Raw genomic sequence first — 25628 nt, 5'->3', positions numbered from 1 at the left:
CCAGCAGCCAATCAGGAGCCGGCCAGTGAGCTTTGATTGGTGGACGGACCAGTCACAGGGAAGTGAGGGGGGAAGGAGACATGCGCTGTGCTGTGCTTGTGTGCTCTCCTCCCCTCCCCTCGGTGACATGACAGGAGTCGGACTGCAGGGGGAAGTCAGACTGTCCTCTCCCTGCCCGGCAGCAGCTGCAACAACTGTGAGTGCTGCTGCTGGGAAATTTGCACTGTGGGGGCTTAGCAGTTTGTGGCACTGTGGGGGCATAGCAGTTTGTGGCACTGTGGGGGCATACCAGCTTTCTGGCACCGTAGGGGCATACCCGGCACCGTGTGGTGCATACCTGGCACCATGGGGGCATATGTATATATGGCACTGCACTATTGGAGGCATATTTGTATCACACCCACCCAAGGGGTCAAAATAGACTACACCCCTTTTTTCGGCGCGCGCATGATGTCGGCTCTTTAGCTTGACTACCAATATTTTTCGTCTCTTTACCTCTGACCGGTTGGCCACCCCTGTTCTAATACATAACCCAATGCTATAACAAAAGATAAACTAATGAATATTTTACATCCACTTCTTTGTGTTTCTGTCCATCTGTGCAATAGTATTTGGGACACAGGGATCTTCTCCCTACGTTGCAGAACCATGATTGTAGGAATCAAACACAGACGAGATTCAGCAACCGCCTCCCACAGTCAGTGCAGCTGGGATTGGTGCCTCACAAATCAAGAACAGTGAATTTATACTGCTCGGACGTGCCGCCAGCAAAATATATGGGAGCAGTTGGAAATTCAGCAAATCAGTCTTAGTAATAAGAAATAGAGTGCGGGATGCAAGACACAGTCCTCTATTTAAGATCTATTTAAACAAAGGCAAAAAAAAGGAGAAATTTCATGGTGCTGCCTACAGAATGTTGTGTTACTGGGGATGCTTTGATATTCCAAAGTAAGGATTCGAAAAATATTCTAAAAATCGTCCAAGAATTGGTTTGTGAGGATAATACCGGTACATTTGTCTGGGCAGTGTAGCAGATGTTTAATAGATCTACCTCTGTGTGTTGATTGTTAAAATTGGTAAACCCAAGGCCATGGCCGGTGTAAAGCTTATCGACACCTTATGCTGGGTACACACCAGGACGACAAGGGTCCGATCCCATCAATCTAGATCCAATTACGACCGATTGGATGTAGATTGTGTGGTGATTGGGCCTTTTCTGTCCTGGTGTGGACCGATACCGATCCGATGCACGGTCCTGCGGGTCGGTCGGTCATATTCAGATCCTACCTGCAGCAGGTAGGATCTGAATAACGACCATACTGCCGGGTGCGGGTCGCCATCGGATCGGACCCGCTCACAGTGCGTCATCGTGAGTGGGTCGGAAGAAACACTGACGACCCGCTCACATCGTGCATCATGAGCGGGTCGTCCTGGTGTGTACCCCGTATTAGTCAAAACTATCACCTACTGTCCTCCCCCTACTGCTACCAATACCCACTTTCCAACCCCTTAAGGCATACTTGCCTTCTATCCCAAAATGGCTGGTAGCCTCACGAAAATTGGGTGAACCTCTGCCCCCCCCCCCCCCAAGCAAGGCAGCTTTTCCCAGAGGTCCCCCGTATCCTCCTCTCAAAGTAGGAAAGTATGCCTCAAAGTAAATTATGGAGGTTAGGTCTCAGAAGTTCCACAGCCACCATCTGCGTTACGTACAACAAGGATGTCTTCCTCATAGACGTCCTTGATTTTGTGATAGGCAGGCTCAGTGCCCCTCCCCCTTCCCAGATCCTTGCTCATTGGACCGCCGGTGTTGCACAGCCTGGTGCAGCTCTCTCTCTCTCTGTTGGCAGTAGGAACCAGCGGAGGCCCCCCTTATTGTCTGGGCCTGGGACTCCAGTCCTGCCAGTCCCCCCTGATGGCAGCCCTGGTTAAACCCAATGCGTGAACATTTGCCTTTGCTTTTTCTGGCTTTGCATACATATCAGCTCTTTAGAACAAGACGTATTCCAGTTCCATGATAAAAAAAAAGACAGCAAAGTATTATAAATTAAAAGAGAAAATGTAGCACTTTTCAGAGCTTAAAATAATTGTGTTTTCCTTTGTTTATAACCAAGAGTACGAGAGATTTACACAATGTATAATTCAACACCAGGGAGATGGCTGAGTTCTAAATAACTATGTATAAATTACTATGTAATACATATATAATATATAATAACTATGTTCTTTCTGGGTTGTTTTTTGTTTGTTTGTTTTTATTTATTTTATTTTACTACAGTCGCTAAAATAACCATAGATTTCCCCCATGGGGAATAAAGAATTACACTTATTTATAGCGGGAGTTCCGCTCATTTGTGCTTGCCATAATCATCCTATGCCCCACTTTCTTGCTGAATTATTGTTACTGTTTCAATGGTGACATTTTTCCAATGCAATTTCCTACCGAGACTGAGCTGGTGAAGTTGGTTCTCCTTTTACAACACTAACAATACAAAAACAAGGTCTTACTAAATGCAAATAGTGTCTGATTTTACTTTATCTCTCATCTAGACTCAGACTGAAGTTGTGGCGAGGCTGCGGTGTTCATAAAGCATATCAATTGCGTCTGTATAAGTTCAGTGCTCTGCATCCTGCAGTGGTAAAACGTCTTGTGCTTCTAATTAGTATGGACAGCAACGGACAAATGTAGCCTTACGTTTCTCAGACATTCATTTTTCCCATTCAGTGGTGCAGAGCAGAGATAGGGATGAGAGCGGACTCATCTGGGACTGGGCTCACAAGCTGTTACGGTATTGGCTGCTACTCTATATAGTCCATGTTTTTTCATGGAATGGATTATTTGGTCTGTCTATTGTCTCCCTAATTCAAATGTGCTCTGGAGTTATGTCGCTGGACATCATTATAATACCTGCTAACAAGGACCCAACTACCATAGGTGCAGTGAGTGCAACTGCTATGGGACCCACAGCGGAAAGGGCCACCTTCCCTGTCACAGTTACATGCGTTATATACAGGGGTGTAGCTACCATAGGTGCAGTGAGTGCAGCTGCTATGGGGTCCTGAGCTGAGAGGGGCCATCTTCCCTGTCACAGTTACATACCTCCCAACTTTTCATGTTAAGAAATAGGGACACTCGCGCGGCGAAGCGCCCGAAAAGGGGGCGTGGCGTATGCAAATGAGGGCGCGGCTTATGCTAATTAGCCGCGACCTCATTTTCATACGAGAATAGACGCTGTGCGCTTGCGCACAGCGTCTATTCTACTACATTGGGGGGTCTCCCAACTGCCACCCCCCCGCAGCGGGACAATGCCTGCCGCGGGTGGGACGTCGGGACAGGACCCGAAAATCGGGACTGTCCCGACGGAATCGTGACAGTTGGGAGGTATGCAGTTACATGCGTTATATACAGGGGTGTAGCTACCATAGGTGCAGTGAGTGCAGCTGCTATGGGCCCAGAGCTGAGAGGGGCCACCTTCCCTGTCACAGTAACATGTGTTATATACAGGGTGTAGCTACCATAGGTGCAGGAAGTGCAGCTGCCATGAGGCCCAGAGCTGAGAGGGGCCACCTTCCCTGTCACAGGTACATGTGTTATATAAAGGGGTGTAGCTACCATAGGTGAACGGGGTGCGGCTGCTATGGGCCCAGAGCTGAGAGGGGCCACCTTCCCTGTCACATTTACATGTGTTATATACAGGGGTGTAACTACCATAGGTGCAGGGGGTGCAGCTGCTATGGGGCCCAGAGCTGAGAGGGGCCACCTTCCCTGTCACAGTTACATGTGTTATATACAGGGGTGTAACTACCATAGGTGCAGCTGTTATGGGGCCCAGAGCTGAGAGGGGCCACCTTCCCTGTCACAGTTACATGTGTTATATACAGAGTGTAGCTACCATAGGTGCAGGGAGTGCAGCTGCTATGGGGCCCAAAGCTGAAGGGGGCCCATCTTTGCTGTCTTAGTAATATGTTTTATATACATTTATCACCATCAGTTGCCAAATAGGGGGCCCTTACAAACTTTTGCTATGGGGCCCACAAATATCTAGGTACGCGTTTGTATAGGGGTGTAGCTACCATAGGTGCTGGGAATGCAGCTGCTGTGGGGCCCACAGCTGAGAGGGGCCACCTTCTTCCCTAACAAACTTTTATTATGAGGCCTACAAATATCTAGTTCTGCCATTGCCTACATTACGTGGCCCCGAGCTTAGCTAGAAGTTGTCTAGAACTGACCGGAATGGTTCTGTCTGCCTTTTTTTATACAGTTCTAAAGTACTCAGTGAATTTTCAAACTGGGAATGGAAACGTGGACGGTTTAAGCATCTCCAGCTGGTAGTACAGCAGCACATAAGCATCTAATTGAATTGCTCAGGGCAGAACAATTAGCAGTAGGTAAATTGAATCTTCCCCTTGGTGTTTCCCTTCTTACGAACGTGTACAGTATATCAGTGGTATTTAACATGCAGCGCTTCAGCTTCTGTGGAACTAAACATCCCAGCATGCCCTGCCACAGTTATGCTACTAGGGCATGCTAAAACTGTTGCAGGGCATTCGGGATGTGTAGTTCCAAGCTAGAAGATTGCATGTGAAATACTGACTCAATTTACATAATTTTAGCACCCCTCCGCGTAGACCCGCAAATGCCGGTCTTCAATGGCAGGATAGCCAGGACCAGGGCCATTCTGTGATGGTAGGCAAGTATGTGTCATCATAGTCCCACCACAGTGTTTTCACTGTGTTGTATAGTGGGGGTGGACAGGGCCGGATTATAATGGAGGCACAAGGGGTCAGTGCCCCTGGGCCCCCCACTAGCTAGGGGCCCCCTGTGGTTGGCATGTATTTTTCAAAAAAAATATATATATTTTTTTTTAGCTAAAGGTTTTGTGCATGGGAGTGGGGTAGTGCTGCAGCTTCACCTATCTGCCAATGTGACAATGATTAATGGTGCTGAGCATCAGGAGCCAAGGCACACTGATTGTGCAGTGCATTCCTGGGAGTTGTCTAAGTCCCATGACACTTTAAACCAGAGGGCAGAGGCTGAGAGGATTGTGCTGAGCTCTAATTGGTGGAGCTCATTACATGCCTATGGAGAACAGCAGCAGCAGCTTAGTCATGGGAGGGTTTTTAATCAAAGGCAGCACTAGGACTGTGAGGTCTCCTACAGAGTAAGGTGCAGAGGGACAAACACAGGCTTTTCATATGGTATGTATTTATGTGTATGTGTGTGTGTGTGTGTATATATATGTGTATATATATATATATATATATATATATATATATGCAGTTACCCATTGACCAAGTTTATACTGCCTTTACTCTGTGTTTTGACAGTGTAATATTCTCCCATGCAGTGTGCCGTTAGTAATGACAAGTGCAAGGGGGCCCCACTGGCTAAAGTACCCCGGGCCCCCCGAAGGCTTAATCTGGCACTGGGGGTGGAGCCACAACAGCTACCCCCTCCCACAGGTGAATGAGGTAAAGTAGATACAGTAATACCCCTTTTACACCAAAAATCCCGGATCCGACCCGGCATTTGGAACAAGGATCCCTGCAGTGTAGACGGAGGCGGCACTTGGAGATGACATCATCTCCAAGTGCCGGGACCGCGGTCATCCCGCCGGGACCGCTGATTGCCATGCTGTGGGTAGCGCAGCCCCAAGGTAAGCTCCTGGGCTGCCCCCATGCACCCCTAAGCCGACGTCCGGGAGGTGAATGGATGCCGCACACAGGTGTAAACCCGTTTACACCGCCCTCTACCCAGGTTCTAGCCGTGTTCTACCCAGGTCAGGACCCATGTAAAGGGACATGGCGTGACCCATTTACACCGCCGCTGACCTGGGTCTGACCCGCCGATGACCTGGGTTTTGTGGCGGTGTAAAAGGGGTATTAGTAAAGATGCAACCACAATGCCACATGCATTTGTTGCAATGTTACCAATGCACTTCTGAAAATCTTTCCCGTGTTTATTCTGGAGTGCTTCATTTTTTGTTATGGAACTTATTATAAATGTTAGCTGATAACTACATTGTCACACATTTGAAGGGTTTTTAAATGCAAAATCCTCAGCAGCGCTAAAGAATGAAAGGAAAGCGTGGAATGAACAACATTAGACAGACCTTTCTAAAGTTGGCAGAATGTTCTTGAAGGATAATAAAATGAAAGGGAAATATCTGGCGGTCAGGAGGTGACATACACGCTGGAAACAGAGGTGCTAACAGTAGATTAGTGAGTAGGACAAGCTGATAATGAGATTATGCCGCAGCAATGGATGCAGATATCATCAGGATTATCTGCATAGATAAGAGAAGGGAAAGACGTGGACTTGAATCCGCAGACACTAAGAACATGTTTGCATTGATCGGTAAAGATCAGATCTCTTAAAGTAGAATTCCATGAAAAAATAAAAAAACGCACCGAGAAACCGCTGAGCGCAGATTTATCCTCACTTCTCTGTAACGCTGCATTGAAATGACCCATATATTCCTATAAATGGTATTTAAGTGATGTAGTGGGAGGTATGAAAAGGGAAGGTGCTGCTTCTATGTAAAGGTTTCACATAATAAATTAGATGTTAATTACAATAAGAGGCAGTACAGAATTTTGTGTTGACACTGGATATAGTTTTATTTTATCAAAATTGTTTTATTGTTTTATATACAATATGAAATGTCATTTAACATCAATGGATAATGCAAACATTTTCAATTTTTTTCATCTCTTTACATTAAGCATTGGTCACAACTATAAGTCTGATAATTTTACAATAAAGGCATAGTATATAAATTAATTATGTGTATTAACGCTTATAAGGTTTTGAACATATTAGAGATGCATTTTAAGTATGTATACAATATATTAGCCAATTCCTGTAAATATTAGTTCTGTGTACGACAAGGGATATAGTTAAATGATTGGTTCTCTCAGTATATAAATAGGGCACATAATGGAATAAGCTAAATTATGTATTGCGTAAGATAAAATAAATCTAAAAGTAAACCAATATCTACTAATTATGAACTTGTAATTAATAACTCGGTGAGCTCTTGTCAACTGACTTTTTGAATAACTTATGAGCAGAGAATACAAACAGTAATTATCATCCCAAAAATATTTCTAAAATCGCAATTTAAAAACACCAGCAGGAACATTTACTATTAATCACTGATTAAAGCAGTGGCTCTCAACCTTGGTCCTTAGGAAACCCCCCCCCCCCCCCCCCAACAGTTCACGTTTTTCCAGGTCACACCCTGCAGGTGCACAGGTGCACTCATTATTCACTGACATATTTTAAAAGATCCACAGGTGGGGCTAATTACTTCACTGTGATTCTGTGTGGAGACCTAGAAAACGTGAACTGTTGGAGGGTCCTGAGGACCGAGGTTGAGATCCACTGGATTAAAGTAATCCATACTTGTCAACTCTCCAAGAGTCCCTGCACCTACGGAAGAGAGCGATACCTGGCATATGTGGTGCTGTATAGAGAGGGTGGAGTTACATTATGTGGTACTGTATAGAGAGGGTGGAGTTACATTACATTATGTGGTGCTGTATAGAGAGGGTGGAGTTACATTACATTATGTGGTGCTGTATAGAGAGGGTGGCGTTAATTACATTATGTGGTGCTGTATAGAGAGGGTGGAGTTACATTTCATTATTTGGTGCTGTATAGAGAGGGTGGAGTTACATTACATTATGTGGTGCTGTATAGAGAGGGTGGAGTTACATTACATTATGTGGTACTGTATAGAGAGGGTGGAGTTACACTACATTATGTGGTGCTGTATAGAGTGGGTGGAGTTACATTACATTATGTGGTGCTGTATAGAGAGGATTGAGTTACATTACATTATGTGGTGCTGTATAGAGAGGGTGGAGTTACAATACATTATGTGGAGCTATATAGAGAGGGTGGAGTTACATTACATTATGTGGTGCTGTATAGAGAGGGTGGAGCTACATTACATTATGTGGTGCTGTATAGAGAGGGTGGAGTTACACTACATTATGTGGAGCTGTATAGAGAGGGTGGAGTTACAATACATTATGTGGAGCTATATAGAGAGGGTGGAGTTACATTACATTATGTGGTGCTTTATAGAGAGGATGGAGTTACATTACATTATGTGGTGCTGTATAGAGAGGGTGGAGTTACACTACATTATGTGGAGCTGTATAGAGAGGGTGGAGTTACATTACATTATGTGGTGCTGTATAGAGAGGGTGGAGTTACATTACATTATGTGGTGCTGTATAGAGAAGATGGAGTTACATTACATTATGTGCTGCTGTATAAAGAGGGTGGAGTTACATTACACAACATTTTCCATGACCTAGTGGGCCCAGGAAGTGGACCTCAAAGCCTCCTCTCCAGGCTTCTCCCAGAGAGGAGATATTGAAGATAGTTAAGTACAGTATGCAGTGATCAATTGTAAAGCCAAGTTGTCCATCACAGTCAGAAGCTTGTGAATAAAGTGGTACAGACCAATGTTTCTCATGGCTTAGACTTCATAGAGCCTACAACAGTTCTGATGACCACTAACCTTGTCTAAACTTGGGTTTAAAGAGGGAAGAGGCAAAAGGTCAAAGCCCAGAGCAAATACACAAATAGATGTACGGTCTGTATTGCATTTCTCCAATGCATGTGATGATAATAAGGTTTATATGTATGCAGCAAAAGTACTATGTGTGTGGTTATAAAACTTAACACGTTTCACCCTTTATTATCCATTCCTACCATTATTACGCTGATAGGTGTTTTGGGGAAAATATCAGGATACAAAGTGAACCTAGATAAATCTGAACTGCTCTTAGTGGGAAACCACTCAGTAGACACTGCCTCCTTTCCAATCGTTACTAATTTCAAACTTGCCCAGTCACAAATAAAATATTTAGGAGTAAATATCACAAATAAAACTGAGAACTTATACAAAAAAAAATGTCCCCCTCCATCACTAAAATAACCTCCCTGATGACATCATGGACCCAGCTGCCTCTCTCACTTTTAGGTAGATCAGCAGCGGTCAAATCAATTATCTTTCCAAAGCTATTCTATATCATAAAATTACTTCCCATGGCTTTAGGATACAATGATTTACTTATGATCAACTGTAAATTTTCCACATTTCTTTGGAAGGGTAAAAGGCCTAGAGTTGCACTATCAAAATTAATGCTTTCCAAGCAAAGGGTTGGGCTACGTATTCCAGATTTTAAAGCCTACTCAATATCAGTATTCTTTAGATATGCGAGTGACTGGCTGTTGGAAAAATCCGTCTGTACTGACCTAAACCTAGACCATGCCAACTTCCATCCATACTCCCCTTCGGCTCTGTTGCATCTGAACTCCGCTGACATTCCGAGAGAAATATACACAAATATAATGTTCAAGGATACCTATATGAATTGAATAAGCCTACACAAGAAACTGAACCGAGACTTTACGTCCTCTCCCTACATTCCTTTATGGGGGAACCCTCATTTTACCCCTCCCTCACGAATGTAACACTTCAACTGTGGAGACAAAGCGGTCTGGCTCTCGTGACTAAGGTTTTTGACCCAGGTGGAAATGTCTTCCCTTTTGATACGCTTGCACAGGAATATTCATTCCCAAACACTCAGTTTTACCTCTATTTACAAGTTAGACACTACGCCCAATCAATCCGACCCCCTCCTTAGGAAAACATTGACTCACACCCTATTCTTAAAATATTGCACAACAGGATCACAAAGAATTATAAATTAAACCTGCTATACCCTCTTCTGATTGAAGCCAAAATACCCGCTAACATCCAAGCCTCTAGTTTACTTTCTAAATGGCTATCTGAGATCCCTAATACCCAAAGCACTCCTGAATATATCTTAAATAAATTACTGTTTCTATTCCAAATATTTGGGTTCAGCCTACCTACAAGAAACCCATATGAAGTTCTTGCATAGGTCATTCATTTCACCTGCTCAACGATAGTATATGGTCCCTGAGGAGACAGGTCAGTCAAACTGACAGCTCTTGGGTTAAGAGCTGTCTTTTGTGTTGTGGCCGGTGATGTGTATCAGGTCCCCCCTCCCTCCCTGGACCCTTACCCGGCTGCCAGGGCTCCGCTTCCTCCTCCCTGCACCTGGAAGCGGTGCAGGGAGGATTAGGTCACTGGTCCGGCGGGCAGCACAGCAGGAGGCTGCCCGGACACAGGTGAGGGGGGTGTGGCGGTGATCTGCTGGGTGGCGGGGGTCGCGAACGGAAGCACATAGGCTTCTATGGGGTTATGCCATCTAGAATTGGCGTAACTCCCCGCAGTGAAGGCCTGGCGGTGGAGCTTTGCTGTATATGAAAATGAGATAAAAGCCCCGAAAACGTTTTTTTACTGCATTTTTTGATTATATGTATCTGTATGTAAGTGTCTGTATGTAATTTCTGTTCATTTTTGTTATGCTGTACAGCCCTCTGGAACCCTTGCAGCGCCCTATAAAAGTAATTCTTACCAGTTCCAGAAACAGTAATAAATCAGTTAACAAATTTTAGAAATTAATAAAATAAGCATCTGTAAAACCGAACCAGGGTAAGAAAGCTGCTATAAATCTTGTATCGAGCCGAGACTTTAGGAGAGTAGCTGGACCTTTTCTGTTAGTGAACGGTACTTTTTATCATAGAAGAAGCATTGAATCCATATACTGCTACCGCATTTGTCATCTGTGCGCCGGCTTTTCATGTCCTCAAATATCTCAATTCTTTCTCGCCTAGCATCATTTTAAAGCAAGACATTATAACAAAGATTTGCACCTTGCCACACGAATTCCACTTCTTTTTATTTATTTTTTATAGTGTGTTAGGATTTTGCATAGACTGCGAACGGAAATTCCTTTCACTCGCGGAGTAATAGAGTTAGAGATTTTATTTTGCATCCAAAAAAAAAAAAATTAAATAAATGGAGTGCTTCGCAATCTTGCAAGTAGAGGCATCTAATCAATGGATGCTTTGTTTTTATGGATCTAAGCTTCGTACAGCCAGTTAATTTCACTTGCTTAGCTACTTGATGATGCTACACAGGGACGATGAATGGAGTCAATGCACGGCCCTTGCCCCAAACACTTCACTCTGTGGTGTATTATACACAGGTTGTCGGAGTTTTAACCGCATTTTCAGATGTATTGATGTGGGACCGCCACTTTTCAGACACAGAGGGTAATGCCTGTGGGCTTTTTTTTTCTGCATCTCTCTCTGCCCCCCCTTCCCAAACACACACCTCCTCACCTGCTGTCCAGAGAGCCTCCTGCTGTGACCCAGTGACCTCCTCCCTATCAGCAGTACTTCCCCTTCCGGGTGCAGGGAGGAGCCCGGGAGTCCCTGCAGCGGTCTTTGAGGGTTATTCTGGTTCACTCACAAAGGCACAATCACTCTCTAATGGGCAAAACCATATGCATTGCAACTGGGACTGATGTAACATGTGCAGAGAGAGTTAGATTTGGGTGTTTTATTTTTTTGTGCATGGTAAATAGGAATCGGGACATCTGTCAGAATGAACTTAGGTCTACAGTCATTAGGTCGACCCCACTAGGTCGACTGGCAGGAAGGTCGACCTGACTTAAGGTCGACATGGGCCAAGGTCGACATGACTTAAGGTCGAATTTGCATAAAGGTTGACATGAGGAAGGTCGACTGGTCATAAGGTCGACATGGGTTTTTCACTGTTTTTTGATCCGAATGTCGACACAGTCAACATGGACACAGTTGGCAATGAGAATCGGACCCTCGCATCGCTCGCTTCGCTTGCAATGCTTCGGGCACGGTGCCTCGCTGCGCTCGGCACACTATTTTATTCTCCCACCACGCCCTAGTGGATGGTAGGGCATGAAATACCACCTGTCGGCACATGTCGGCTCAAAAAACAGTGAAAAACCCATGTCGACCTTATGACCAGTCGACCTTCCTCATGTCGACCTTTATGCAAATTCGACCTTAAGTCATGTCGACCTTGGCCCATGTCGACCTTAAGTCAGGTCGACCTTCCTGCCAGTCGACCTAGTGGGGTCGACCTAATGACTGTAGACCTAAGTTCATTCTAATAGATGAACGCTTCCCTGGTAAATAATGGCTGCTTTATTTTTACACTGCAACATACAGTAGGTATCAGTTTGAAGTACAAACCCCAACCAAATCTAAAGGTGCCCATACACACACTGATTTCAGCATGCGTTTTGAACTTTTAAAGTTCAAAACGCATCGCATCGGCTTAAATCGCACCGTGTACCTGCGGGGATGCGATGCGATGCGCGTCCCCGCGGGTACAATATTGTAAAGCACAAAAATTATCTGCAGGCAGTACTTTTTGTGCTTCATTGCATCGCATTGCATCAGTTTTGGAGTACATGCGATGCGATGCGATGTCCATTAGTAACTATTACCTTTAAAAAAATAAATTAAAAAAAATAGGCTGAAATTGCAACGCATCGCACCCGCATCCACTTTAAGTGCCAAAATCGCATGGCAGCTTGAAATTTTAAACACACAGCACACAAAACCGGTGTGTGTACAGGCACCTTAACTCTCTCTGCACCTTAACCCCCTTTGTCCTTTGTGCTACTAATCACATATTTAATACATATGTGATTAGTATCAATGCGATGTGTCCCAATTTCTTAGTTTTCTCATTTTGTTTTAAACAGCAATTATTTACACTGAAAAACCAGGCTGATTTTGCCATGAAATTGATTTCTGCTTTAAGAAAATGGAAAAACTCTCCCCCAATCCCTCACTTACTTGTTCTCACCCCCTAGTACATTTGGCCCTCAGTCAACAGGCTGGTGTAAGCTATATATGACTGTGTCTAGGCATTATTTACCATATCTATATAACAGTAAGTGGCTGGCAGAAAGTTTCTTACTTTTGCATTGTAAAATTTCTGATGATAATTTAGAAGAAACATATTTATTAGATTTATTGGTGTTACAGTACTTATAGGGCAGAAACCTATTAGAATACCTCCCAACTTTTGTCAGCTGTGAATGGGGACAAATTATGGTGCTGAAAGCGTGTGCCCGAAACTATTGGGCATGGCCTCAAGGCTAGGGGGCCTGGGGCCACGATCTTAGCGCTTTCCATAAGTCCATGCCCCGATTTTGCCGCTGAGTGGTCAGCATGCCCAGCGCTCTGTGAGCCGCTAGCATGCCCACTGTCCTCTGCTGGTGTATAGACGCTGTCCGCATACACGTACGTCTAATCCTGCCTGTCACTCTATCAGATGCAATGTGAGCAATTGATCAGTTGAGTTTGAAACCCCTTCAGTAATGTGCCCGTGACACTCCCATAACACGCCAATAAGACAGACCCTCCCCATGTATCTGATGTGGCGCAGAGAGAGGGGGTGCTAATTACCTGGGGCTCAGATCTGTTGGAAGCTGCTCTTCTCCACTCAGCACACAGTGTAGCCAGGGAGGTGCTAAATGTACTATTTTTCCTGTATATTCCTTCTAAGCAGTGGCGTTTTTTACCTATGCCCCCCCCCCCCAGGTAAAATACACCACTGTAGTGAAGCCAAATGAGACTGCACTGGCTTCACTCTGAATGGCAGTGACTTCCTATTGGAAGTCCGACCTGCCAGTCACTCACGGCAGTCCCAGTGGGAGGTGTTCCCTCCCCCCCGGGGCTGCCTCTTTGGCTTCTATGGGCAGTAGCCGCAGCAGCCCATAGAACCGTGCACCCTTAAAAGTAATGACGGCTCCTACCTTATAGACTCCGCAGTATCTAATTTGGTACTGCGCATGAGCCAGTTCCAGTGCCTGACAATTGTTTTGTACAGGCGCCGGGACCGGGATTTAACTTGTATGGGCTGCCACCGAAGCAGCCCATAGAAGGTAGGGACCAGCACATGTGCAGTACAGAGGTCGGTACTGCACATGCGGCAGTGCCTGTCATCATCCAAGCGCCGGGACTGCAGCGGAGTCTATAAGGTAGGAGCCGTCACTGCTTTTAAGGGTGCATGGTCACGCCTCCTGTGGTTAGGCCTGTGAAAAGTACCTGGGCCCAGCCAAACTCTCTACTGCCCTGATAGTCACTGCCCAGTAAAGCTCCATACTGTACATTTGTGAGAGTCTCAGTCAGTCCGTCTTTGTACACCACGGGACACATGCTCTGTTCGACTCGTTAGTAAATATCAGCATAGCATAAGAATCAGGCTCATAGTGTGCCTACTGCCCTACTACAGTGTATACAATTTCATTTCTATCTTAACCTTTTGGTATTTCTCTATTTCTGTGATATTGATGAATTCTCAGGGATCAATATAACAATAATAAAGAGTGAAGCATATGGTGGCTTTGTGTATGACACTATAAATAACACAACCTGTGTGTGCTAAGTACAATGCTCCGCAACCAACCCTCCGTCAACTACAACGCATGACACAGAAATATGTTTCCCCTTAGAGAAATCCCTTTGTGCGTCAGGCAAAGCCACCGTCAAGGGGGGAATTGCAGGGACAAGGGACCTCCGCAAGGCATCACGCTATTGTGGGAAGTGTTGGAGTGATTTATTGACCATCGGAAATCAAATGAGGGATTGCTTGGCAGGCTGGAGAGACCATACAGACATAGAATATAGTTATATTCAGTGGTCGAAGTGGGGCGGTATACGGGGGTATGCCATACCGCCACTTTAATCTGAATTGCTGCCATTTTTTTTCCCCCTCAGGATGCTCTCTGATCACTCAGCAGCGCATATTGTGCTTTTGTAATACCCCTGTACAACGGGGCAGTCTGGCACGGGACGTTGATGGACAGGGGGGTGTCCGAAGGTGCGCACTATATTCACTCTTTACTTTTCCATACGCCCACTTCAAAATTTCCATACCCCCACTTCAAAATTTCCACTTCGACCACTGGTTATATTTAATAAGACAGAGAGCATGGCAATAATCATTCATAATAAGGGATAATCATATATCACTAATCCCAATATCAGCCAAGGGGGACTTGTTGCTTGTTGCCAAGGGGGACTAATATTGTTGCCGAGGGGGACTTGTTGCTTGTTGCCAAGGGGGACTAGCATTGTTGCCAAGGGGGACTTGTTGCCAAGGGGGACTAGTATTGTTGCCAAGGGGGACTAGTATTGTTGCCAAGGGGGACTTGTTGCTTGTTGCCAAGGGGGACTAGTATTGTTGCCGAGGGGGACTTGTTGCTTGTTGCCAAGGGGGACTAGCATTGTTGCCAAGGGGGACTTGTTGCCAAGGGGGACTAGTATTGTTGCCAAGGGGGACTAGTATTGTTGCCAAGGGGGACTTGTTGCTTGTTGCCAAGGGGGACTAGTATTGTTGCCAAGGGGGACTTGTTGCTTGTTGCCAATGGGGACTCCCCCGCTCCCCGTCCACTCCCTGCTCTGCCCGGCTGAGCTGCACCTGTCCGTGGCTTTTTTCAATTAAGTCTCCCGCTGGACTGCTAGCCAATAGGCGCTTGCTGTCCAGCAGCCATCAATGCTGCTTCTGATTGGCTGCTGGACCGCAAGCGCCTATTGGGTAGCGGTCCAGCAGGGGAGACAATAGCGGCGGACAGGGCAGCTGACCTCAGCCGGCAGGGAGAGGATGGGGGAGGGAACGGGCTGCACGGCTCCGGTGCCCTCTGATGTCTTGGTGCCCGGAGCTCATGCACTGCCGGCTCCACACTCCCTACGCCCCTGGTTACAAGCTTTAGCCACAGTGTGTTTCTGTTTTGTCTCTGTTTGTACCAGCATGCCAGGTTTCTGGATGTATACCTTGTTGTGGGAAACAAGGTATACATCCGGGTGTTGGCTGATCCATCTTGCCTTGTTTACATGCATACCTTAGTCCTTGGGTGTGGCTGCCTCCTAAGCCACTGGGTATTTAGGTATGCTCCCAGCACTGAGAACCTGCCGGTTATAGTCCTGTATAGTCCTGTTATAGGAAAAATGGGGAAAGGGGGAGGGGATGGGGGCCAGGTGCACAGGACTGATTTGCTAGCAAGTAAGAAGGTTAAACTCCAGTCAACATGTGAGGGAGTAAATTATGTTATAATCTCGTTGTGGAGGTGCTCCCGGGGAGTATGGTAAGTACAATTGGAAACGGGTTGATATTCAAGGGAGAATATCAGGAAAGAAACTCCCGGGTGGGGCACTGCCTTCTATAATATAAACGTATCAGTCTAAAATATCAACTTTATTAATACTAAAATTGATCCTGTTATTGGATCAAGAGACGAACATGAGACGAGGACATACAGATAACATGAATAGAAAAAAATTGAGAAAAGATCGTGATTTGGGTAAGGTCGACACATAGTGTGTGCCGACACAAGACTACAGACCAGGACTGCATTCTAAACCATTGTGTATATTCTATCATAGATATCCATCTGACTGGGAGTTGTATCAATTTTTGTTAGCCCATTTCTTTCTTGGGCTTGCAGCCAATTAGAGCAAGATATTCAGTCTTATGTGAAGAACAGATTGTGCATTTTCTGAAATCTCCTCCTTTTTTACTACCTTTGCACGGTATAGCAGCGACCCACTAGGAACAATACCAGAGTGCACCCTGTGCTTCCTTCTGCAATTCACTACCCAGATATACCGCTCAACCATTGTTCACTACGTCTACATGCGTACACACTGGACAGTAGCGTATACCTGGGATTAAAGTGAAATTGCTCTTCTTTTCTGGCATCTCCCATAGTCGGGGTTCTCTCATCCCCAGGGGACCCATTACCTGACTCTGCGCTGTCACTGTATAACAGGGCCAGGTTGGTCACCCCTGGAGACAGCAGAAACCTCCTTTTTGTCTTAACTCCTGTACCTGTGACGCTCGCAGAGTCCGCTCAACTGTGCAGTTGTCCGGTTGCCATCATATGCACAGGCAGCAGCCACTAGGCGAGCATTTTCAACCCAGGTACTTCACCACAATTCTCAATTTCTCTTGGATCTTGCAGTCCAATTAGAGTGAGATTATACACAGTTTTCGACCATTAGAAAGTAATTAAGATAACAATAAGTTGTACTGCCAGACAGTGTGCCATTTGTTACGCATTTATTAGATATGTGCTTATGATAACCAATATGGTTAATTGAAGACGTGCTTAGTCTGAAATAATCCTTTACAGGAATACGCTGATATTACAGCCATATTGAACAGAGGCATTTAGCCCATTTTCAGACCCAGATATCATATTTTCACGATCTTTTCTCAATTTTTTTCTATTCATGTTATCTGTATGTCCTCGTCTCATGTTCGTCTCTTGATCCAATAACAGGATCAATTTTAGTATTAATAAAGTTGATATTTTAGACTGATACGTTTATATTATAGAAGGCAGTGCCCCACCCGGGAGTTTCTTTCCTGATATTCTCCCTTGAATATCAACCCGTTTCCAATAGTCCTGTTATAGTCCTGTATACAGTAGATCTGTTTAGTCATGTTATACACTTAGTATATTCCTGGTTCCTGGTTATTTCCATGTTCCCAGAGATTCTCAGAGTTCCTAGCTACTACTGTCTGAGATTTCTCCAGTGTTCAGTTTGTTCCAGTCTAAGTATTCCAGCAAGCACTCCTGCTGGGTGTCCTGTGAAATCCTGCCGTGTCAGAGAACCACTGCTTCCAGTGTGTGCAAGGTCTTGTCTGTGTCCAGCTTCTGAGAGAACCAGCGGCTTCCCCACACATTGGCCCTTATTCTGATTGATGCGTACTTTTCCGCATACTTTCGGATAGCGTCTTTACGGCGTCTGCGCATGCGTGGAGAACGCCACGCGCATGTGCCACGCATTGACTCCGTACCTGTTCGTGCAAATCCCGTACAAAACTGTGCCCCGCAATCAGTCTTGAAATATGGGCGTATTATGGGCGTCATGCGGAATGAGACATGGGCGTAGTTTCAAAGTAGGAAAAAATGGGAGGAAACATGGGCGGACACGGGGGAGTACACTTATGTTGGGGGGCGTACATTCGGATAGCACTCCGAATGCACGCGACCAAAACCGATAGAAATGTGCGGTGTCCATAAGTCAAGTATTACTTTGCGGAAACCACTCGGTCTTGCGGTAGCCGAACGGAACGCCTAATGACTACAAGCATTAACACCTGAACCCAATACAATCGACTCCTTTACTCATTACTCACTAATAGGACGCTTGTCAGTGCTTTAATTGAAACCATTGCACTTCAATTGCTGTAAGGGTTAATGTGTGCAATGCATGTGTTAGGCATGCTTGTAAGGATATATTGGCATCTAATTGATTCCAATTCCAAACAGGCATTTTTGTATGAGGATAGGTAATTGAATAAGTGGGTCATGTGATGTATTGCAGAATAGACATAATAGTTTGTAGTTTGGCGTAAATACACCGCTTCCGTGCGGAAGCACCGCTTGCCATCCGTTTGGATGCGGGATTCCCGTGCATACTCTGTAATACCGTGCAGAATCGGAGTGTTTCACCCGCACACGTATGGTTTGTATTTCGTCCGTAAACACGCCCTGTTCTTAAAGAGTGAGTCCGTCCGAATGCGGAGGACACGTGGGCGTTTCTACGGACGATGGCCGCACGCGGCAGCACACCGTGGCGTGCGGACCGCACCGTAAGAATTCGGGAATATCCGCACCGATCAGAATAAGGGCCATTGTACTGGAAGTGACACCTTTCATTACTATTTGCAGTTGGTATTCTCACAGCACCAGTTGGAGCCATAGCTTTTGTTCTGAGACAGACTTAATCGCACCCCAACCGCATCCATGACTCTGTCTCAGAACAAAAGCTATGGCTCCAACTGGTGCTGTAAGAATACCAACTGCAAATAGTAATGAAAGGTGAAATAGTAATGACGTGTACGGCCGCCCCTCGCGGGCTCGCTGCACTCGCCACGCTTCGGGTTGGCGTTGATAGTGGGGGTGGGGTTGACAATTGGGGTGCATTTAAAATCAACTCCACGCCGATAGTGGGGTTATGAAAAGGTTACAATGTTAAATGCACCCCCATTGTCAACGCCACCCCCACTATCAACGCCAACCCGAAGCGTGGCGAGCGCAGAGGTACGCTTCGTTCAACTTTTTCATACCCCACTATCCACGTCGGCATGGAGTTGATTTTAGATAGTGTGGCGAGCGCAGCAAGCCACCGCGCCCGAAGTGTGGCGAGCGCATCAAGATCCACGAGGGGACGCGGAGTACGAGCCCGAAGTCCGTGAGCCCCGCGTGGGGTCGCGGAATACATGTAAAGTAATCCGTGTCCCCTCTTGGGGCTTGCTGCGCTCGCCACGCTTCGGGCTCGGTGGCTCGCTGTGCTCGCCACGCTATCTAAAATCAGTTCCGCACCGACGTGGATAGTGAGGGTATGAAAAGGTCGGAGTTGATTTTAGATAGTGTGGTGAGCGCAGCAAGGGGACGCGGAATACGAGCCCGAAGCGTGGCGAGGTGACGCGGAATACATGTAAAGTAATCCGTGTCCCCTCTTGGGGCTTGCTGCGATCGCCACACTTCGGGCTCGGTGGCTCTCTGCCCTCACCACACTATCTAGAATCAGCTCCGTTTTGACGTGGATAGTGGTGGTATGAAAAGGTCGGAGGACGCGTACCACCGCCCCTCGCGGGCTTGCTGCGCTCGCCACGCTTCGGGTTGGCGTTGATAGTGGGGGTGGCGTTGACAATGGGGGTGTGTTTAACATTGTAAGCACCCATTAGGTGCTTACACCCAATAAGCACCCAATTAAAAATCGGATTGCATCGCATGCATCGCATCGCATGCCGCTATATTGCATGCGATGCGATTGTATAAGATGTACTACGATCGGGGGCGCCGTGCTAGGAAACAAGTACCGACCATATTTGCCTCCTTTTGATAACTAGTTTCAGGGAGTTTATAGTTGGTAATAGAATTTTGCAAAGCGCCCCATTGAGGGGGAGTGTCATTCTCCTCCCAAAAGGCATTTCTACTTCCATATATGGAGAGATTGTGAATGTGACACCTAGAAGTGTGGCTGTGCACTGCTACATCTGAGAGGAATCTTGTAAAATTATTTATATCCAAATGTAGATGAGCCCCAAAGCAGTTAGTAAGAGATACTATACTTGCTAAAGTGCTCGGAAATGGCGCTGATGATTCAATGTAACTGTATCTATCTCTCATTCCTTTTTTCCCCAAAAATGTAACAGTGTAATGTGGGCTAGGTGACATGAGGGAGATTGCTAGACTAATGAGGGAGAGAGGGACATTGCTGCCATTTCAAGGAGTCTCCTGCAGAATGCAGGAGGGTAGGTAGCTATGTTGCAGACGCCTGGGGGCTGGTGGGAATGCATCACGATGTTGGCACTAGCTTGCTGATGATTAAATGACTGAAGTTGCAGTTTGACCTCAAAACTTAAAATAATGAAGGTATTAAATAAAAAACATACGGTACTCTTTACCTAGCACGGCGCCCATCGCGGCCATCAAATGCACTAAAAAACGGGTGCGACGCGATGGCCGCGATGCCCGCGATTTCCCATAGGGAACAATGCTAAAAGTGTGATTGGACGCGATTTTACTGTTCAATGCCTCAATGCCCGCGATTTTTCCATAGGAAACAATGTTAAATGGGCCACAGAGCCCAAATAGTGCCCCTGAAGTCTGAAATGGCCCCCTCAATTGTTAACGCCACCCCACGATCAACGTGAACCCGAAGCGTGGCGAGCGCAGCGAGCCCGCGAGGGGCGGCGGTACGCGTCCTCCGACCTTTTCATACCCCCACTATCCACGTTGGCGTGGAGTTGAGAATAGAATAGTGTGGCAAGCGCAGCGAGCCACCGAGCCCGAAGCGTGGCGAGCGCAGCAAGCCCCGCGAGGGGACGCGGATACCTTCACAGGTAAACGCGTCCCTTCGCGGGCTTCACAGGTATCCGCGTCCCCTCGCCACGCTTCAGGCTCGGTGTCTCGCTGCGCTCGCCACACTATTCTATTCTCAACTCCACGCCGACGTGGATAGTGGGGGTATGAAAAGGTCGGAGGACGCGTACCGCTGCCCCTCGCGGGCTCGCTGCGCTCGCCACGCTTCGGGTTCACGTTGATCGTGGGGTTAACAATTGTGGGAGCCATTTCAGACTTCAGGGGGACTATTAGGGCTCTGTGGCCCATTTAACATTGTTTCCTATGGAAAAATCGCGGGCATTGAGGCATTGAACAGTAAAATCGCGTCCAATCACACTTTTAACATTGATCCATATGGGAAATCGCGGGCATCGCGGGCATCGCGTCGCACCCGATTTTTTAGTGCATGCGATGGCCGCGATGCCCGCAATTTTTTACCCCCGATGACCGCGATGGACATCGTGGGCGCCGTGCTAGGTAAAGAGTACCAAACATACTTGCCTACAAAGATGCGATTCACACTAGTTTGAGTCATTATAGCCTGTTCCTCGCTTTACAATGCCGGTACTAGTGTGGGCGTGGTAAAGCGAGGGCGGGGTCATGATGAACCAGTAACATCTCCATGCCCCCAGTCTGCCTCGTCCATCCCTTGGACTGCCTCTGCCACACCCCCTCCTGTGTTACATGGCTGCCCATATGCAAGCAAGTATGATGCAAAACTCAACAGGTTTTGCATTGCGTGTGATTCTCAGTGATTGTCAGCTTTATGTACGAATACTCTTCTTGGTGAATAAAACAGCATTGCTCCAGGTTTGCTCAGAGGCTGCAATGCTTACCACTAAACCATCATGCTGCTCCTTCACTAGGACTAGGACTCACACAATTTCAATTGCAATGACTTTTAATGGTTACCGCGTAGCATTAAATATGTATCTGTATCCTGCCAATGCCTGTTTCCTGCCTCGCCAGAGGCACGCTCCCACTCTTAACAACTCTTGATACAAATCTGCAGCCTTAAGCCAAGCAGGTCACTGGCTCCCTAGGGAGAGATCCCAGTAGGCACTTTGCACTTCAGAGATGTCAATAGACACATCTTCCCTGCTGCGTCAATGTCCTCCTCCTGTGCATGCCCCTAGCGCATCATGGCGCTCCACTGCACAGTGTCCTTCGGAGAAATCATGTACTGCCTATGAGTTCAGGAATTATATTGGCATACAGAGGAAAACATTGTGTAACAGTGTGATTATTGTAGAACCACAGAGTGGTAGGTGCATCTTCATTGGGTACCTGGCGTTGTAATGGTCTCTGGCCAATACTCACACATCAGCAAAGCCTCGGATAGCAGATACAAATGAATATGGAGCACTGCTATGTTGCGTCATCATTGTCCTACTATTCCGGTTCTCCACTTCACAGCCTGTCAGAGATTGACTACTGGATGGTCTCCCCCACTTCCTCTGTGCCTCATTGGATTACATACGCAAGACCGGTGGTCAGGTGGTCAGAAGACTGACAGCAGCATCCTGGTGATCAGAACCACAATAGGGACTAGGTAAGTATACGCCTACCCTTCAAGTTAGTGCCTAACACTTAACCCCCATGCAGCCTAACTCTAACCTTCTCCCCTCAGTGCCCCTAACCTCCCTTTTTAGTGCTTAACCATAACACTCCCTCCCCGCAGCCTAACCATAACTCCTCTCCTTACCTTATCCCTTATCCAGTGCCTAACCCTAACGTTCCTCCCCCTACAGCTTATCGCTAATGAGACCCCGGCATACTTATGATTCTACATGGCTGTCTATATTCTGGTGCTGTCATCTCCAGAAATATCAGGATTGAATTTCTGGCACCAGTGTAGCAAACGCAAGTTGGGATTCCGACGCCGGTGTTGTGGCCGCGGGTTGAGATTCTGGCGCTGGATTTTTGACCGCTGACATCCCAATCCCACATGAGATAAACTCTTAGTGGCTCCGCCTCCTTACTTACACGTACCCATGGGAGGGAGTTGATAAACCCCATCTGAAATGCTAATCTAGAGAAATTGAGAGTGCTCTGGGGGCTCCCCCCCCCCTGGATCCGCCACGCATAATTTCATGACGCACAGCTACTGTACTGTATGTTACAGCTATCCATGTCACCGGTACTCCGCTCCCTTGTCTAGGAGCACTCTAGAAGGTGCTCATTCTTTTTTACTATCAAGATTTTCCACAGATTACCATGCCCATCCCCCCTCACCTTCCAAGCCCCAGGTAATTTCACGCCTTCCAAAACAACAACAAATAAAACAACTAAGGGTGATGATTCTGTTTGGCATGCAAAGCTGCGAAATTCGAGGCTTCGCGTGTCATCTATGTGCTGCCCGCCCCCGCTCACACGCCGAATATACTATTCGCATGCGTGCGGGGATTTGGAAGCACTCCCAGATGTCCCTAGATTAATGACCGTTGTAATCCCGACTGTCAGAGCGTCATCCAACACCTGGTTAAATCTGCCTCCAAATTTCTTTTACAGTATATCAATATCCATATAGTGATGATAACACTGATAACTACTGTACCCCCCCCCCCCCCCCCAGTGTTATACTGTATTAGCCATCTTTCTGCTATACCAATAATCACTACAACACTCACCCTACTCCCAGCGCCCTACACTGGCCATTCAGCACCCACATCATATGTATCACTGCACAGATAATATCATCTGGCTTACTGCCGCATGTACAGTTTATCACACAGTTTGTCATTCTATTTCTGGATAAATGGCCATCTATTGATTGTGACTGTGTTCGATAGAGAAGTTTGTGTCACCAGCCTGCAGCCTGGAGGGGATACATGACACCGCTAGAAAGGTGATAGCCACATTTGCTCTGGCTGAAAGATGCTGCACTTTGTACTTTGTACAGCCAAGCAAATATTCTAACACTTCTGCCAACAATGAGAACATTAAGGGGACTTGGTAATTGGGCTTCCCTTTTTTCCTTGTGTCGAGCAGGCACCAAAAATATTTATTTATTAACAGTTTCTTATATTCCCCAGCGCTTTACAGAGAATATTTGAACATTCAAAATCAGTCCCTGCCCCAGTGGAGCTTACAATCTATATTCCCTACCACATGTACACGCACACAGACATTCTAGGGTTAATGTTGTTGGAAGCCAATTAACCTACCTGTATATTTTTGGATTGTGGGAGGAAACCGGAGTACCCGGAGTAAACCCACGCAAACACAGGGAGAATATACAAACTCTGCACAGTTAGGGCCATGGTGGGGATCGAACCCATGACCTCAGCGCTGTGAGGCAGTAATGCTAACCACTACACCGTATTGCTGCTTATTGTAATATGAAGGCAGATAAAAAAGGGGGGTACTTGTTTCCTAGCAGGGCGCCCGCGATTTTGATCGCAGTGCATCTTATGCAATCGCATCGCATGCAATATAGCAGCATGCGATTTTTAATTGTACAAGCACCCTAATGGGTGCTTACAATGTTAAATTCACCCCCATTGTCAACGCCACCCCCACTATCAACGCCAACCCGAATCGTGGCGAGCGCAGCGAGCCCGCGAGGGGCGGCGGTACGTGTCCTCCGACCTTTTCATACCCCCACTATCCAGGTCGGCGTGGAGTTTATATTAGATAGTGTGGCGAGCGCAGCGAGCCCCGCGAGGGGACGTGGATTACGGTACATGTATTCCGCGTCCTCTCGCGGGGCTCTTTGCGCTTGCCACGCTTCGGGCTCATATTCCATGTCCCCTTGTGGGGCTTGCTGCGCTCGCCACGCTTCGGGTTCGCGTTGATAGTGGAGGTGGCGTTGACAATGGGGGTGCATTTAACATTGTAAGCACCCATCAGGGTGCTTGTACAATTAAAAATCGCATCGCATGCCATTTGCTGGCATGTGTTTTTTAATTGTACAAGCACTCTAATTTAACGTTTATCATTGTATGTGTTTGGTGACACATCTTGCTAGTCCACCCAGCCGCAGCTTAGTGCGCAGTGAACTTTGTCTTTTCTAAGAAATAGAATCTGATTGGTTGCTATGGGCAACTAAAATCAGATGGCCATGCTGGCAAGGGGCCTACAGAATGCTTCTCTTACATGCCAGCGCCTCATTACCATGTACCATAAAGTACAAAGCCTTCTAGAGGCGCGTAACAAAGTACCGCAACCTGTTTGCTACTCCCAATCCGGTCCTTGATTTTAGCCCTATAAAGCTGAGAATTTTACCAGTGCCGCATTCCGTGAGCCGGGCGCTCTGATCTCCCGCTCAGTCTTCATTGTGAAGTAATCTCAGTAGATTGTCAGCCGGCATTGTGTTAGGTAATGAGGGGGGAGATCCGATCTCAACTATGCGGCTCTGTAGTCATTTTTTATTATTATTCCTTGAATAGATTGTTTCATAATGATGAACAAGTATTGTTTTATATGTCCTGACATTAAGTTAATCAGATCAGGTTTATTCATGCTATGTCACAATAGAAAAACACTGTTCTTTTGTCAGAATGACATCAAAAGATCAAAATGAAACCATTTCCATATTCACCTCCTTTCATAACATCTGACATGAATAAAACATCCAAGGCTGGACTGTAATAATACTCAATTATTTGAATAATGTACATTGCTCCCAAAGTCCCCACAGAATTACAAGCTTTCAGATAATAGAGAACTTCTACTTAAAAGGCTTAAGGTTTCTGAGTAAGCAATTTGCCTGTTAAGTGGGAAATAGTGTTTTTTTTATTTTTTAAATAAAACATTGCAAGCAGTTTCATTTGGGTATCTTATATACTGTTAGCAATTACCGTGGCAGTTCA

General features: G+C 46.3%; 1 protein-coding gene and 1 long non-coding RNA gene across 6 annotated transcripts in view; both read left to right on the top strand.

The window, feature by feature from the left end:
- The window catches only part of TAFA1 (TAFA chemokine like family member 1), a 372953-nt gene that overhangs the window by 147948 nt on the left and 199377 nt on the right, over positions 1 to 25628 (top strand). The gene's annotated exons all lie outside the window — the stretch shown is intronic.
- The window catches only part of LOC146026959 (uncharacterized), a 46815-nt gene that overhangs the window by 18746 nt on the left and 2441 nt on the right, over positions 1 to 25628 (top strand). The window contains exon 2 of the long non-coding RNA XR_014454594.1: positions 22231 to 22366. This is a non-coding gene — a long non-coding RNA (uncharacterized LOC146026959). The remainder of the gene's footprint in view (positions 1 to 22230; positions 22367 to 25628) is intronic.

The sequence above is a fragment of the Crinia signifera genome, chromosome 8, assembly GCF_055691185.1.
Source record: "Crinia signifera chromosome 8, ASM5569118v1, whole genome shotgun sequence".
Lineage (NCBI taxonomy): Eukaryota > Metazoa > Chordata > Amphibia > Anura > Myobatrachidae > Crinia > Crinia signifera.
The sequence above is the reverse complement of the archived record's forward strand: the minus strand, read 5'-3'. Positions and strand labels throughout refer to the sequence as shown.